Source organism: Pelobates fuscus, chromosome 7 (assembly GCF_036172605.1).
Source record: "Pelobates fuscus isolate aPelFus1 chromosome 7, aPelFus1.pri, whole genome shotgun sequence".
In the NCBI taxonomy this organism is placed as follows: Eukaryota; Metazoa; Chordata; class Amphibia; order Anura; family Pelobatidae; genus Pelobates; species Pelobates fuscus.
In genome coordinates, this window is record NC_086323.1 from 172451028 (window position 1) to 172467070 (window position 16043).

Here is a 16043-nt window from a genome sequence, read left to right on the forward strand (position 1 = left end):
ACTTGATTGCGTTCTACGAAGAAGTAAGTAGAAGTATAGATCAGGGTGTTGCAGTGGATGTGATCTATTTGGATTTTGCCAAGGCATTTGATACAGTTCCACACAAAAGATTAGTGTTCAAACTCAAGGAAATCGGTCTCGATGAAAATGCTTGTTCTTGGGTAGAACATTGGCTTAAAAACAGAATACAAAGAGTTGTCGTTAATGGTAAATTTTCAAGCTGGACAGAGGTGGCAAGTGGTGTCCCTCAGGGGTCTGTTCTGGGACCCCTTCTATTTAACATTTTTATAAATGATCTTGAAGACAGCATTGAAAGTCATGTTTCAGTGTTTGCAGATGACACAAAACTTTGTAAAATAATACAATGTGAGCAAGATATTACTTTGCTGCAGAAGGATTTAGATAGACTGGAGGACTGGGCACTCAAATGGCAGATGAAATTTAATGTTGAAAAATGCAAAGTTATGCACTTCGGCGTAAAGAATACACAAGCAACGTATACCCTTAATGGAAGCGAATTAGGGATAACAACACACGAAAAGGACTTGGGAATTGTTATAGACAACAAACTATGCAACAATGTGCAATGTCAATCAGCAGTGGCCAAGGCCAGTAAGGTATTGTCATGCATGAAAAAGGGCATTCATTCTCGGGACGAGAATATCATTTTGCCTCTCTATAAATCACTGGTAAGACCACATATTGAATATGCTGTGCAATTTTGGGCACCTGTTCTAAAGAAGGATATCATGGCACTAGAAAAAGTGCAGAGGCGGGCTACAAAATTAATAAAAGGAATGGAACATATCAGCTATGAAGAAAGGTTAACAAATTTAAACCTATTTAGTTTAGAAAAACGTCGCCTGAGAGGGGATATGATAACATTATACAAATATATTCGGGGCCAATACAAACCATTGTGTGGAAATCTATTCACAAACCGGACTTTACATAGGACACGAGGCCATGCGTTTAGACTGGAAGAAAGAAGATTTTGTCTAAGGCAAAGGAAAGGTTTTTTTACTGTAAGAACAATCAGGATGTGGAATTCTCTGCCTGAAGAAGTGGTTTTATCAGAGTCCATACAGATGTTCAAACAGCTACTAGATGCATACTTGCAAAGACAGAATATTCAAGGATATAATCTTTCAATGTAGGGTAATAACTGCTTGATTCAAGGATAAATCTGACTGCCATTCTGGGGTCAATAAGGAATTTTTTGTCCTAGCTTGTTGCAAAATTGTGCTTCAAACTGGGGTTTTTTTTTTTTTTTTGTTTTTTTTTTTTCTCTTTTGGATCAACAGCAAAAAACAGGTGTGAGGAAGGCTGAACTTGATGGACGCAAGTCTCTTTTCAGCTATCTAACTATGTAACTATGTAACTATGTAACGGCACCCCCCCAGCTCCCCAGGTACTATTCCACATCCCGGATACGGCAGTGTCACGCCGTCTTGGGTTTGACTTGCTTGAAAGCAGAGAGTCACACCGGACAAGCACTCCTGTCCGCCCTGAACGCACAGGTGGAAAAGTGGCTGACTCCGCAGCAACTGGATATCGGCAAAGTGGTGTGTGACAACGGAAAAAAATTGATAGCGGCATTGAAGTTGGGCAAGTTGACACATGTGCCGTGCATGGCACATGTGTGTAATCTGATCGTACAACGCTTTGTGCATAAGTACACAGGCTTACAGGACGTCCTGAAGCAGGCCAGGAAGGTGTGTGGCCATTTCAGGCGTTCCTACACGGCCATGGCTCACTTTGCCGATATCCAGCGGCGAAACAACATGCCAGTGAGGCGCTTGATTTGCGACAGCCCTACACGTTGGAATTCAACACTCCTAATGTTCGACCGCCTGCTCCAACAAGAAAAAGCTGTTAATGATAATGAATATTTGTATGACCGGGGTGCTAGGACAGCCTCTGGGGAGCTGGGAATTTTTTTGCCACGTTACTGGACGCTCATGCGCAATGCCTGTAGGCTCATGCGTCCTTTTGAGGAGGTGACAAACCTAGTCAGTCGCAGTTGTGTGTGTGCGTGTGTATGGCTGTCTGCCTGTGTGTGTGTGTGTGTGTGTGTGTGTGTGACAGGGTGAAGATTTCTTGCACATGGGTGTGACAGGGTGAAGATTTCTTGCACAGGGCGCCCAAAGGCCTAAGGCTCTGCACCAGACTTCCCTCCAATTGATCACAGTTAAAGGATTTCAAGTGGACTGATTACAATTACAGGGCCTCTAAAGAGTCCTGTATTGTTATTTGTCGTCACTACCTTCCCGCGTCGGGAAGATTTCTTGCACAGGGCGCCCAAAGGCCTAAGGCTGGCCCTGCGCATGGGTCAGTGGCTCTGCACCAGACTTCCCTCCAATTGATCAAAGTTAAAGGATTTCAAGTGGACTGATTACAATTACAGGGCCTCTAAAGAGTCCTGTATTGTTATTTGTCATCACTACCTTCCCGCGTCGGGAAGATTTCTTGCACAGGGCGCCCAAAGGCCTAAGGCTGGCCCTGCGCATGGGTCAGTGGCTCTGCACCAGACTTCCCTCCAATTGATCAAAGTTAAAGGATTTCAAGTGGACTGATTACAATTACAGGGCCTCTAAAGAGTCCTGTATTGTTATTTGTTGTCACTACCTTCCCGCGTCGGGAGTGGGTCATTTGCGCCCCTGCTGCCTTCCTTGCATGTGGTAGCTGTTTGTCAGGGATTTGTCAATCCATATCTGCCAAGTGACCCTATGACAGGGTGAAGATTTCTTGCACATGGGTGTGACAGGGTGAAGATTTCTTGCACAGGGCGCCCAAAGGCCTAAGGCTGGCCCTGCGCATGGGTCAGTGGCTCTGCACCAGACTTCCCTCCAATTGATCAAAGTTAAAGGATTTCAAGTGGACTGATTACAATTACAGGGCCTCTAAAGAGTCCTGTATTGTTATTTGTCGTCACTACCTTCCCGCGTCGGGAGTGGGTCATTTGCGCCCCTGCTGCCTTCCTTGCATGTGGTAGCTGTTTGTCAGGGATTTGTCAATCCATATCTGCCAAGTGACCCTATGTAGGGGGAACAGTCTCTATTCTGCTCTGTGTCAGTGTGTATCAGGGATCATTAGGATAGGTGTCAATCCATATCTGCCAAGTGACCCTATGTAGGGGGAACAGTCTCTATTCTGCTCTGTGTCAGTGTGTATCAGGGATCATTAGGATAGGTGTCAATCCATATCTGCCAAGTGACCCTATGTAGGAGGAACAGTCCCTATTCTGCTCTGTGTCACTGTGTATCAGGGATCATTAGGATAGGTGTCAATCCATATCTGCCAAGTGACCCTATGTAGGAGGAACAGTCCCTATTCTGCTCTGTGTCACTGTGTATCAGGGATCATTAGGATAGGTGTCAATCCATATCTGCCAAGTGACCCTATGTAGGGGGAACAGTCCCTATTCTGCTCTGTGTCAGTGTGTATCAGGGGTTTTGAGGACAGGTGTCAATCCATATCTGCCAAGTGACCCTATGTAGGGGGAAAAGTCTCTATTCTGCTCTGTGTCAGTGTGTATCAGGGATCATTAGGATAGGTGTCAATCCATATCTGCCAAGTGACCCTATGTAGGGGGAACAGTCTCTATTCTGCTCTGTGTCAGTGTGTATCAGGGATCATTAGGATAGGTGTCAATCCATATCTGCCAAGTGACCCTATGTAGGAGGAACAGTCCCTATTCTGCTCTGTGTCATTAGGGATCATTAGGATAGGTGTCAATCCATATCTGCCAAGTGACCCTATGTAGGAGGAACAGGCCCTATTCTGCTCTGTGTCACTGTGTATCAGGGATCATTAGGATAGGTGTCAATCCATATCTGTCAAGTGACCCTATGTAGGGGGAACAGTCCCTATTCTGCTCTGTGTCAGTGTGTATCAGGGATCATTAGGATAGGTGTCAATCCATATCTGCCAAGTGACCCTATGTAGGAGGAACAGTCCCTATTCTGCTCTGTGTCACTGTGTATCAGGGATCATTAGGATAGGTTTCAATCCATATCTGCCAAGTGACCTTATGTAGGAGGAACAGTCCCTATTCTGCTCTGTGTCACTGTGTATCAGGGATCATTGGATAGGTGTCAATCCATATCTTCCAAGTGACCCTATGTAGGAGGAACAGTCCCTATTCTGCTCTGTGTCACTGTGTATCAGGGATCATTAGGATAGGTGTCAATCCATATCTGCCAAGTGACCCTATGTAGGAGGAACAGTCCCTATTCTGCTCTGTGTCACTGTGTATCAGGGATCATTAGGATAGGTTTCAATCCATATCTGCCAAGTGACCTTATGTAGGAGGAACAGTCCCTATTCTGCTCTGTGTCACTGTGTATCAGTTATCATTAGGATAGGTGTCAATCCATATCTGCCAAGTGACCCTATGTAGGGAGAACAGTCTCTATTCTGCTCTGTGTCAGTGTGTATCAGGGATCATTAGGATAGGTGTCAATCCATATCTTCCAAGTGACCCTATGTAGGAGGAACAGTCCCTATTCTGCTCTGTGTCACTGTGTATCAGGGATCATTAGGATAGGTGTCAATCCATATCTGCCAAGTGACCCTATGTAGGGGGAACAGTCCCTATTCTGCTCTGTGTCAGTGTGTATCAGGGATCATTAGGATAGGTGTCAATCCATATCTGCCAAGTGACCCTATGTAGGAGGAACAGTCCCTATTCTGCTCTGTGTCACTGTGTATCAGGGATCATTAGGATAGGTGTCAATCCATATCTGCCAAGTGACCCTATGTAGGAGGAACAGTCCCTATTCTGCTCTGTGTCACTGTGTATCAGGGATCATTAGGATAGGTGTCAATCCATATCTGCCAAGTGACCCTATGTAGGGGGAACAGTCTCTATTCTGCTCTGTGTCAGTGTGTATCAGGGATCATTAGGATAGGTGTCAATCCATATCTTCCAAGTGACCCTATGTAGGAGGAACAGTCCCTATTCTGCTCTGTGTCACTGTGTATCAGGGATCATTAGGATAGGTGTCAATCCATATCTGCCAAGTGACCCTATGTAGGGGGAACAGTCCCTATTCTGCTCTGTGTCAGTGTGTATCAGGGGTTTTGAGGACAGGTGTCAATCCATATCTGCCAAGTGACCCTATGTAGGGGGAACAGTCTCTATTCTGCTCTGTGTCAGTGTGTATCAGGGGTTTTGAGGACAGGTGTCAATCCATATCTGCCAAGTGACCCTATGTAGGGGGAACAGTCCCTATTCTGCTCTGTGTCAGTGTGTATCAGGGATCATTAGGATAGGTGTCAATCCATATCTGCCAAGTGACCCTATGTTGGAGGAACAGTCCCTATTCTGCTCTGTGTCACTGTGTATCAGGGATCATTAGGATAGGTGTCAATCCATATCTGCCAAGTGACCCTATGTAGGAGGAACAGTCCCTATTCTGCTCTGTGTCACTGTGTATCAGGGATCATTAGGATAGGTGTCAATCCATATCTGCCAAGTGACCCTATGTAGGGGGAACAGTCTCTATTCTGCTCTGTGTCAGTGTGTATCAGGGATCATTAGGATAGGTGTCAATCCATATCTTCCAAGTGACCCTATGTAGGAGGAACAGTCCCTATTCTGCTCTGTGTCACTGTGTATCAGGGATCATTAGGATAGGTGTCAATCCATATCTGCCAAGTGACCCTATGTAGGAGGAACAGTCCCTATTCTGCTCTGTGTCACTGTGTATCAGGGATCATTAGGATAGGTGTCAATCCATATCTGCCAAGTGACCCTATGTAGGGGGAACAGTCCCTATTCTGCTCTGTGTCAGTGTGTATCAGGGGTTTTGAGGACAGGTGTCAATCCATATCTGCCAAGTGACCCTATGTAGGGGGAACAGTCTCTATTCTGCTCTGTGTCAGTGTGTATCAGGGATCATTAGGATAGGTGTCAATCCATATCTGCCAAGTGACCCTATGTAGGGGGAACAGTCTCTATTCTGCTCTGTGTCAGTGTGTATCAGGGATCATTAGGATAGGTGTCAATCCATATCTGCCAAGTGACCCTATGTAGGAGGAACAGTCCCTATTCTGCTCTGTGTCACTGTGTATCAGGGATCATTAGGATAGGTGTCAATCCATATCTGCCAAGTGACCCTATGTAGGAGGAACAGTCCCTATTCTGCTCTGTGTCATTAGGGATCATTAGGATAGGTGTCAATCCATATCTGCCAAGTGACCCTATGTAGGAGGAACAGTCCCTATTCTGCTCTGTGTCACTGTGTATCAGGGATCATTAGGATAGGTGTCAATCCATATCTGCCAAGTGACCCTATGTAGGGGGAACAGTCCCTATTCTGCTCTGTGTCAGTGTGTATCAGGGATCATTAGGATAGGTGTCAATCCATATCTGCCAAGTGACCCTATGTAGGAGGAACAGTCCCTATTCTGCTCTGTGTCACTGTGTATCAGGGATCATTAGGATAGGTTTCAATCCATATCTGCCAAGTGACCCTATGTAGGAGGAACAGTCCCTATTCTGCTCTGTGTCACTGTGTATCAGTTATCATTAGGATAAGTGTCAATCCATATCTGCCAAGTGACCCTATGTAGGGGGAACAGTCTCTATTCTGCTCTGTGTCAGTGTGTATCAGGGATCATTAGGATAGGTGTCAATCCATATCTTCCAAGTGACCCTATGTAGGAGGAACAGTCCCTATTCTGCTCTGTGTCACTGTGTATCAGGGATCATTAGGATAGGTGTCAATCCATATCTGCCAAGTGACCCTATGTAGGGGGAACAGTCCCTATTCTGCTCTGTGTCAGTGTGTATCAGGGATCATTAGGATAGGTGTCAATCCATATCTGCCAAGTGACCCTATGTAGGAGGAACGGTCCCTATTCTGCTCTGTGTCACTGTGTATCAGGGATCATTAGGATAGGTGTCAATCCATATCTGCCAAGTGACCCTATGTAGGAGGAACAGTCCCTATTCTGCTCTGTGTCACTGTGTATCAGGGATCATTAGGATAGGTGTCAATCCATATCTGCCAAGTGACCCTATGTAGGGGGAACAGTCTCTATTCTGCTCTGTGTCAGTGTGTATCAGGGATCATTGGATAGGTGTCAATCCATATCTTCCAAGTGACCCTATGTAGGAGGAACAGTCCCTATTCTGCTCTGTGTCACTGTGTATCAGGGATCATTAGGATAGGTGTCAATCCATATCTGCCAAGTGACCCTATGTAGGAGGAACAGTCCCTATTCTGCTCTGTGTCACTGTGTTTCAGGGATAATTAGGATAGGTGTCAATCCATATCTGCCAAGTGACCCTATGTAGGGGGAACAGTCCCTATTCTGCTCTGTGTCAGTGTGTATCAGGGGTTTTGAGGACAGGTGTCAATCCATATCTGCCAAGTGACCCTATGTAGGGGGAACAGTCTCTATTCTGCTCTGTGTCAGTGTGTATCAGGGATCATTAGGATAGGTGTCAATCCATATCTTCCAAGTGACCCTATGTAGGAGGAACAGTCCCTATTCTGCTCTGTGTCACTGTGTATCAGGGATCATTAGGATAGGTGTCAATCCATATCTGCCAAGTGACCCTATGTAGGGGGAACAGTCCCTATTCTGCTCTGTGTCAGTGTGTATCAGGGATCATTAGGATAGGTGTCAATCCATATCTGCCAAGTGACCCTATGTAGGAGGAACGGTCCCTATTCTGCTCTGTGTCACTGTGTATCAGGGATCATTAGGATAGGTGTCAATCCATATCTGCCAAGTGACCCTATGTAGGAGGAACAGTCCCTATTCTGCTCTGTGTCACTGTGTATCAGGGATCATTAGGATAGGTGTCAATCCATATCTGCCAAGTGACCCTATGTAGGGGGAACAGTCTCTATTCTGCTCTGTGTCAGTGTGTATCAGGGATCATTGGATAGGTGTCAATCCATATCTTCCAAGTGACCCTATGTAGGAGGAACAGTCCCTATTCTGCTCTGTGTCACTGTGTATCAGGGATCATTAGGATAGGTGTCAATCCATATCTGCCAAGTGACCCTATGTAGGAGGAACAGTCCCTATTCTGCTCTGTGTCACTGTGTTTCAGGGATAATTAGGATAGGTGTCAATCCATATCTGCCAAGTGACCCTATGTAGGGGGAACAGTCCCTATTCTGCTCTGTGTCAGTGTGTATCAGGGGTTTTGAGGACAGGTGTCAATCCATATCTGCCAAGTGACCCTATGTAGGGGGAACAGTCTCTATTCTGCTCTGTGTCAGTGTGTATCAGGGATCATTAGGATAGGTGTCAATCCATATCTGCCAAGTGACCCTATGTAGGGGGAACAATCCCTATTCTGCTCTGTGTCAGTGTGTATCAGGGGTTTTGAGGACAGGTTTCAATCCATATCTGCCAAGTGACCCTATGTAGGGGGAACAGTCTCTATTCTGCTCTGTGTCAGTGTGTATTAGGGCTGGGCTTTGAGGACAGGTGTCAATGTTAGGTGATTTCTGCCCTTTATGGATTAAAAGCAGACTCTGCATCAACTGTGCAATTTTCCATGGGAGTTTTGCCATGGATCCCCCTCTGGCATGCCACAGTCCAGGTGTTAGTCCCCTTGAAACAACTTTTCCATCACTATTGTGGCCAGAAAGAGTCCCTGTTGTTTTTAAAATTCGCCTGCCCATTGAAGTCAATGGCGGTTCGTGCGGTTCGCCGGTTCGCGAACATTTGCCGAAGTTCGCGTTCGCCGTTCGCGAACCGAAAATTCCGGGTTCGCGACAACACTAATGGTGAATGAAATATATTCGTTTAGTCCCTTTGGTGTAACAGTGTCTAGGCGATATATCCAATAGGTTTCACGTTGGAGTAATAGTTTGGATCTATCTCCTCCTCTAGGACTGGGTGGCACATGGTCAATGGCCATAAATTTGAGTGTTGGAAGTCTATGGTTCAGTTGGAGAAAATGCTTGGCGACGGGTTTATCGGATTTTTGGTCTCTAAATGCAGTGGTGATGGTTGATCTATGACCACGGATCCCTTCTCGGAGAGTGAGGTCAGTTTTTCCAACATAGGAAAGACCGCACGGACAAGTAATTAGATATATTACATGATCCGTCATGCATGTGATATATTGGGTAATGGGAATTCGGATGCCACTATGTGGGTGGGCAAATGAACTGCCTGTATTCATGTGACTGCAAGTGACACATCCGCTGCAACGATAGCAGCCTTTCTTGATGGGTCCTGTGGGTTTTTGGTAACATAAAGTGGGATCACTTTTGACTAATAGGTCTCTCAGGTTCTTGTTTCTTTTTAGGCTGATATTAGGTTTTTGAGAGAAAATTGATTGTAGGTTCTTGTCAGAACCTAAGATGCCCCAATACTTGTACATAACTCTTTGGATTTGTGAGGTACCGGTGTGAAGGGTTAGCGGTAAGTACATCTTAGTTGCAGGCGACGTTTTTCTTGTAGTCTCTATAGGTTCCTTTGTCATATGTCTATTGGCTTTATCCATGGCTCTTTCAAGGACTTCACGGCTGTAACCTCTGGCCAGGAATCTCGCGGTCATCTCTTGCAGTTGGTTTGCTTGATTCATGGGATCACTGTTATATCTCAACACACGCATGTATTGGGATACTGGAAGTGACTCTTTCAGCTTGTGTGGGTGATAACTGTTAAATTGAAGTAAAGTATTCCTCGCTGTATCTTTGCGGTAGAGAGTATATCCCAGAGAGGAAGGCAAGTTGGGATATACTCTCTACCGCAAAGATACAGCGAGGAATTGCACCATTTTTAGTGTTCTGTCATGTTTTCACTTATCCACACAAGTCACCTTTTTATTTCACTTCTTTTTTATTTCACTGCTAGTTTATTTATCTTTTCGGCATTCGGCTCATTGATACATTTTCAACATACTGGAAATCATCCGTTTGAATATGCTTTCGTATTCATTTGTTCTTAATTGTCACTTTATGATCTCGTCTAAGAGATCTCTTAACTCCTCTGAATTATACTTCCTTATGCACGGGCTTCCCGGTTTGTACATTTCCCAAACACAGAGTTTACACTCCATTGCCTAGTAACCACGCTGCATGTTTCACGGAGTTTACACTCCATCTCTTAGCAACCATGACGCACGTACGGACGAACGTCCCAGGAGTCACGTGAGGTGGGGGAACACTTCCGGGTTCGGGTAGCTGCACACACGAGATTGGTGAGTTGCTAATCTTTATTTTGTATTTAAACTCTGTCATTTCACATATTGTTTGATCTTGAAAAAGACCCTAAGGGGTCGAAAAGTCGATTTGAAGATTTGATGTAATTTTTTGCCACATTAAAAACACAGAAAAGAAGTCCTTTTTGAGTGCTCCGATTAATCTTTGATTATATATTTTGGAAGTGGGTAGCACCAAAGGCAAAAACAAGTCATAGCTACTTAAGGGTGAGTGCCTAATCTATACCTATATATATATATATATATATATATATATATATATATATATATATTAATATCACAATACAGTTATAACGAAATAACACAAATCTATATTTTTAATTATTTATTTGTAATTATTTTTTTATTTTATTTTTTTTACGTATTTACATATTTTTTTATATTATATATAAATATATATATATAACAATAATTATATATATATATATATATATATATATATTTAATCAGTATCAGTCTACGTGTAATTTGATATTAATATATATATATATATATAATTATACATATATATTAATAGTAAAATACACCTAGACGGTGTATGTGTGTGTGTGTATATGTGTATATATATACTTAGATCATATATATATAATATGTATATATGATCTAAGTATATTATTATTTTTTTACACTGATTTCATTTAATTTTATTTTATTTCCAGCCAGCAGGGGGACTAACTGTCATTACAGGCAGTCCCCCTGCTGGCAATGCTGCAGCCAGCTATCCCGGCCATGTGATTGTGAGGTCCTCCCCGAAACCGCGATTGCCGGTGTGGGATCGCCGGCAACCGGGTAAGTAAGAAAAGACCGGAGGGCGTCCAATTTCGCCCGGCGGCGTTTAGAGCCGCTCAAAATAGGGCATAATTGTACACCCTCCGGTCTTAAGGGGTTAAGAAACGTATTAATAAACACTGGGATATATTAAAGGGGGATACAAAAAATCTAATGAATATTGTTTTTTTTAAAATGCATGAAGTGTAGTGCATGTAGCTCTACTGCACAAAACCAAACTATGATAAATAAATTAAAATCTAATGTTACTAATAAAGAATAGAAAATAAATGGTTCCATGTAATGTATCTACTGGAATGCCCATGTGGATTACAGTTTGTAGGAATGACAACTAGACGCCTGAAAGTTAGGATAATGGACCATTACAGAAACATATTAAAAGGCTTTGTGAAACACATAGTGTATGATTTGTAACGCATTATAAAAAAAAAAAAAAAAAAAAACAGAAACACTCAGAAGTTCAGGAGTTAATATCACAAAAAAGAGATGGAATGGATTTTCATCTAAAAACCCTCAAACCCTTAAGATTAAATGCATAATTTGATTTGTTTAATCTTTTTAAAAACACACTTTACCTTTTATTTAAGCTTTCATACATTGTTATTCATATGCTTATTTATGCATATGACCATCAATTCCTAACTTCTTGTTTTGCATTTTTTTAAATATATATATTTTTACTCTGCAATTCTTTTTATGCCTTCTCTTTTTTATTTGTATATGATGATTTTGTTATCTCTCAGTATCATTAAGTTTTATATTACGTTATCTTCCTTGCTCCACAAGGTCCTTTGGTAGTCCAAGTCACACTTACTGCACCTTTTTTGAAGACCATTTCCATATTTGAGTTGCAACTAGTATCTGTTTTTAAAGCTCATCCCAGTGTATTATACTATTATTCCAGTTGGTGGAAACATTTTCCACAAAATTTTCTGTTTCTTGGATCACAATCCCCAATCACGTTATTGTGGTCCATCGGTATACCCCTTGTTTCTACATTTGGGACTGCTATTAAGCATCCAAATACATTTAATTTTGTAGTTTTCTTTATTTATTTTTTGTTCCAATTCTATTGTATTCCTGCTCCTCGATCACGTGATCATGTTCCTCCCTATTCTGATCACGTAATAAAGCTATTCCAAAGGATTTCACCTACTTTTAGCTATTAATATGGTGTGCACACTTTATTATATTGTAATACTTTATTATATATGTATGTAAGTATATATGTTTTACCATAACTATTCTTAATAACGTCATGATGTACAATTCACGTGACATGATGTCATCTACCTGTGAATTTCAAATATAATGAGATCAACATTTTGACCTGTTCGCACCTTTTTCAAGATTGGATCTTGAAAAAGGCCTGAACGGGTGGAAAGGTCTATCTTATGATGTAAGCAGAAACACTCCTATCAGTGCACTTAAAAATATATACATAATAATTATATTTTACCATACGATTGGACAAGTTTCTCGTCCTTTTGGTTTGTTTGATCGCATGGATGAAATTTGTTCGAACTGAATCGCCATATGAATGAGTCTTGAATCGCCCAAAACAAAAATGCCACATAGACAAATCAATTTGGATAATCCAAAATTTTCTTAGCATGCACAAGTCTACACACACATACATACACACTTCTTAAAACCACAGTTCATCTTTCTTATGTATGTTTCACCTTGTATTTATAAAAGCACTTTTCCTTGGTTAGCCAGAAATGAAGCTGAAAATAATGAAAAAAGGCTTTAAAAGGATTTGAAAGGTAACTGTAGTTATTATGGTTCTTACAGCCTCCATTTAACTGTGATTCAATAGGGCTCATCCAAAACTCTAATCTAGACATGCTGTGGTTCAAAACATGTATGCCCTGCCAAAGATAATTATAAATGAGCACTCTATATGTAGAGAATTAGAATCAATGTATTGATCTTCCATTCTGTCTTACAAAGATGGTGACAATTTTAAGATAACTGGTAACAAGGACAGGAATTGCATTGAACCCATTCTTGCTCCATTTCCTTTAGACATACCACTAACTCATCTAGTTTCTTTAAATAAGGATTGATTGAGCCAACTATCAATATGTGAAATGAACGGTTGGTGAGTACAGTCAAGAAAATATATGAGCTCTTAATTCCTTAAAGACCAAGGCTGTTTTGAGATGCAACATGTTTGTGACCAAGGCCTTTATGGCACTGTTGCCATGCGTTCATATTTCTATAGAATATTTAAAGGAGAAATAGGGCTCTCTTATTATTATTTTATTATTAATTTATTATTTATATAATGCCATCAAAATTCCATAGCGCTGTACAATGACACTCTATATTCTTTGTCCAATATTAAATATGAGTAACATCATTAAATATGAGTACAAAAGATAAAACAAAGAAAACATTTCCAATTCTTAGTTTTCCTTTTAATAATTTCTATACAATAAAGTGTAATTAAAGAGAAAAAACTCAAAATACATTCAGTAATTAGTCTTGATAGATATAATGGTCCATATGCCTAGGATTTCAATAAATTTTTAGTCATAAAACAAATATGCTTCAGCTGGTCAGCTGGTCAGCTGGTCTCATAGGAAAGCATTTACAATTTGATTTTCACAGTGAGAAGCACGCAAGCCCTCTAGCAGCTGTCAATGAGACAGACACTAGTTTCTCTGAAACTGCTATGTTTATAAAAAAAAGGGTTAACCCTAGCTGGACCAGGTTTAAAGCTAGAATGAACAGTATAGTGTAGTGTTCTACTTTCTATTCAGATTCTGTAGTTTGCTACTTCCTATTTAGATTTAGGGACCCATAAATGTAAAGAAACAAAAGTAGTTTACTTAAATTCCAGCATCACAACTTACAGCCACCTGCTCTGCTTTCCATGATGTCTTCCTGGAGGCTGTCTCCTCTTCATCTTCTTGGCCAATGTAATGCTTCTCATAGAGCAGTTTAATGCCATGCTTGTCCAGTCAAATGCTTCTCATAGGGAGCACCGTGCTCATCCAATCAAAAGCTCCTAATGCTTCCGTATGATCAGCATTAGTGGATGTTTAATGTCTTTATGCAATGTGTGAGGATGTTCAATGTCACATGAACAAGTCTGACTCCTTTATAGCAGCAGAAGAATTATCTAGTGAAGCATTCTCTAGCTTCTACCTGTGTTTAGTCCTGCAATGAAAACATTGCCATATCTACAAAACAACAATGTTTTAAATATCAGAGCTGAAACGGCATGACCACTGCACCCAGACCACTTCATTGAGAAGCTTACAGTGGTCATTGAACATATGCAATCTTTTGCATGCTGACATAACAACTTTAATATTAGTCACGGAATACACAGTTACTCCAACCACCATAACCACTTCAGTGATTTGAAGTGGTCATGGTGGTAGGAGAGAGTATGTGCAGTTTCTGCTTGAAACACTGCCCAGATAGAGATATTGTTAATTGTGTGCTGGGGCCTAACTGCACCCAGAGCACACGTGACTTAGTTAAGCTGGAACTGTATTCTAGGCTGCCTAATCTTAATTCTGCATACATTATGACAATAGATGTTTAAATATTATCCTTGCAGGCAGAGCGTCTGCCAGGGGAAGCTAGCTCATCCCTCCCTCTCAAAGTGCACAATAGTATTTAAAAAAAAAAAAAAAAAACTCCCCACTCCCTCCCTCCACCTCCTTCCCACCACCTCACTCCACCTCCTTCCCCCTCCCTCACCCCATTTTCGCACCCCTTGCCATCTTGGAGCATGCACATGAGAAGAAGAGATTTTCTTTCAAGTTTTATTACAAAGTGAGGGATGGGGCCTTCCTCAAAGTGTACAGTATGGCATATTATGCCAAGAAGACACCCCCCCCCCCCTCTCAAAAGGGTTAGAGTAACCCTTTAATAATTTTTTTTTTTCAACAAAATCAGTCAAATCTGCTGATTATATTTATTTTTCTGTGCTTTCAACATATGTTTTTATGGAGAATTTCTGAGACCACATATGTGCCACTACTGTACAACACATTTGTATTCTAAAACTGTTCTCGAATACAATGATATTCCGCATGTATATCTTGGCCTAGGGTTTAATGTACTGTAGAGCAGTGTTCTCCAACCCAGTCCTCATGGACCACCAACAGTCCACGTTTTGTCGCTATCTCCATTGGAATAAAACAGGAAAATACATAAATCCTGGACTGCTGAAGGTCCATGAGGACCTGGTTGGAAAACACTGCCGTAGGGTCATATAACAGACATTCCCAAACTTTAACATGCTTCTTTATTAGGGACGTGATTTGCTGAAGTTACACTATCTGTGTCACCATACTAACCGGAATCAAACATTGGTGCTATATCTAAAATCTAACTCCACTCCTCATCCTACCTCTAATTCGAATACCAACCCCATGCATTACTGTACCATCATCTCTGATCCTAAACCTAACCCTAACCCACATCCCAACATTTCCTCTAACACTAAACCTCAGTTGGATTCCTTCTGCGGATGTTAGCTTATAGTAGGGATGTGCATGGGCAAAAAATTCGGTTTGGTTTGGAAATTCGGGTAAGTAAACAAATATGTCTGCTTTGGCAATTCAGACCAATGGCATTCGGTTCGGTTCGGTTTAACACTTTGGCAATTAGCACTTCAGGAATTCGGAATGAAACAAATTGTACATGTCTAGCTTATGGTTTGTGTATCACAGAGCACCTTCTGAACACTCTCTACCATGTGATTGCAGCATGCGTGGTTGAATGAGATCATTCAGACGTGGTGATTTAAAGAGGTTTAACAGGCTGTGTACTGTGCTCACTTTAAGAGCTGCATAGTGTCAGTTTGTGGCCCTTGCTGACAGAGGGGTCTCTTAAACCCTAAAACCAGGTTGATCTATACCGACACTGGGCGTTAAACCACTTTAGTGTTAAGCACTTTTTGATTGAAAGCATGTTAGCATAACATTTATTTGAAGCAAGGAATGAATTGCTAGCATTTAAACATATACCACAGCAATTGTGTGCATAGATTAAAATTATTTGGAATATTAAAAGCCTTAGA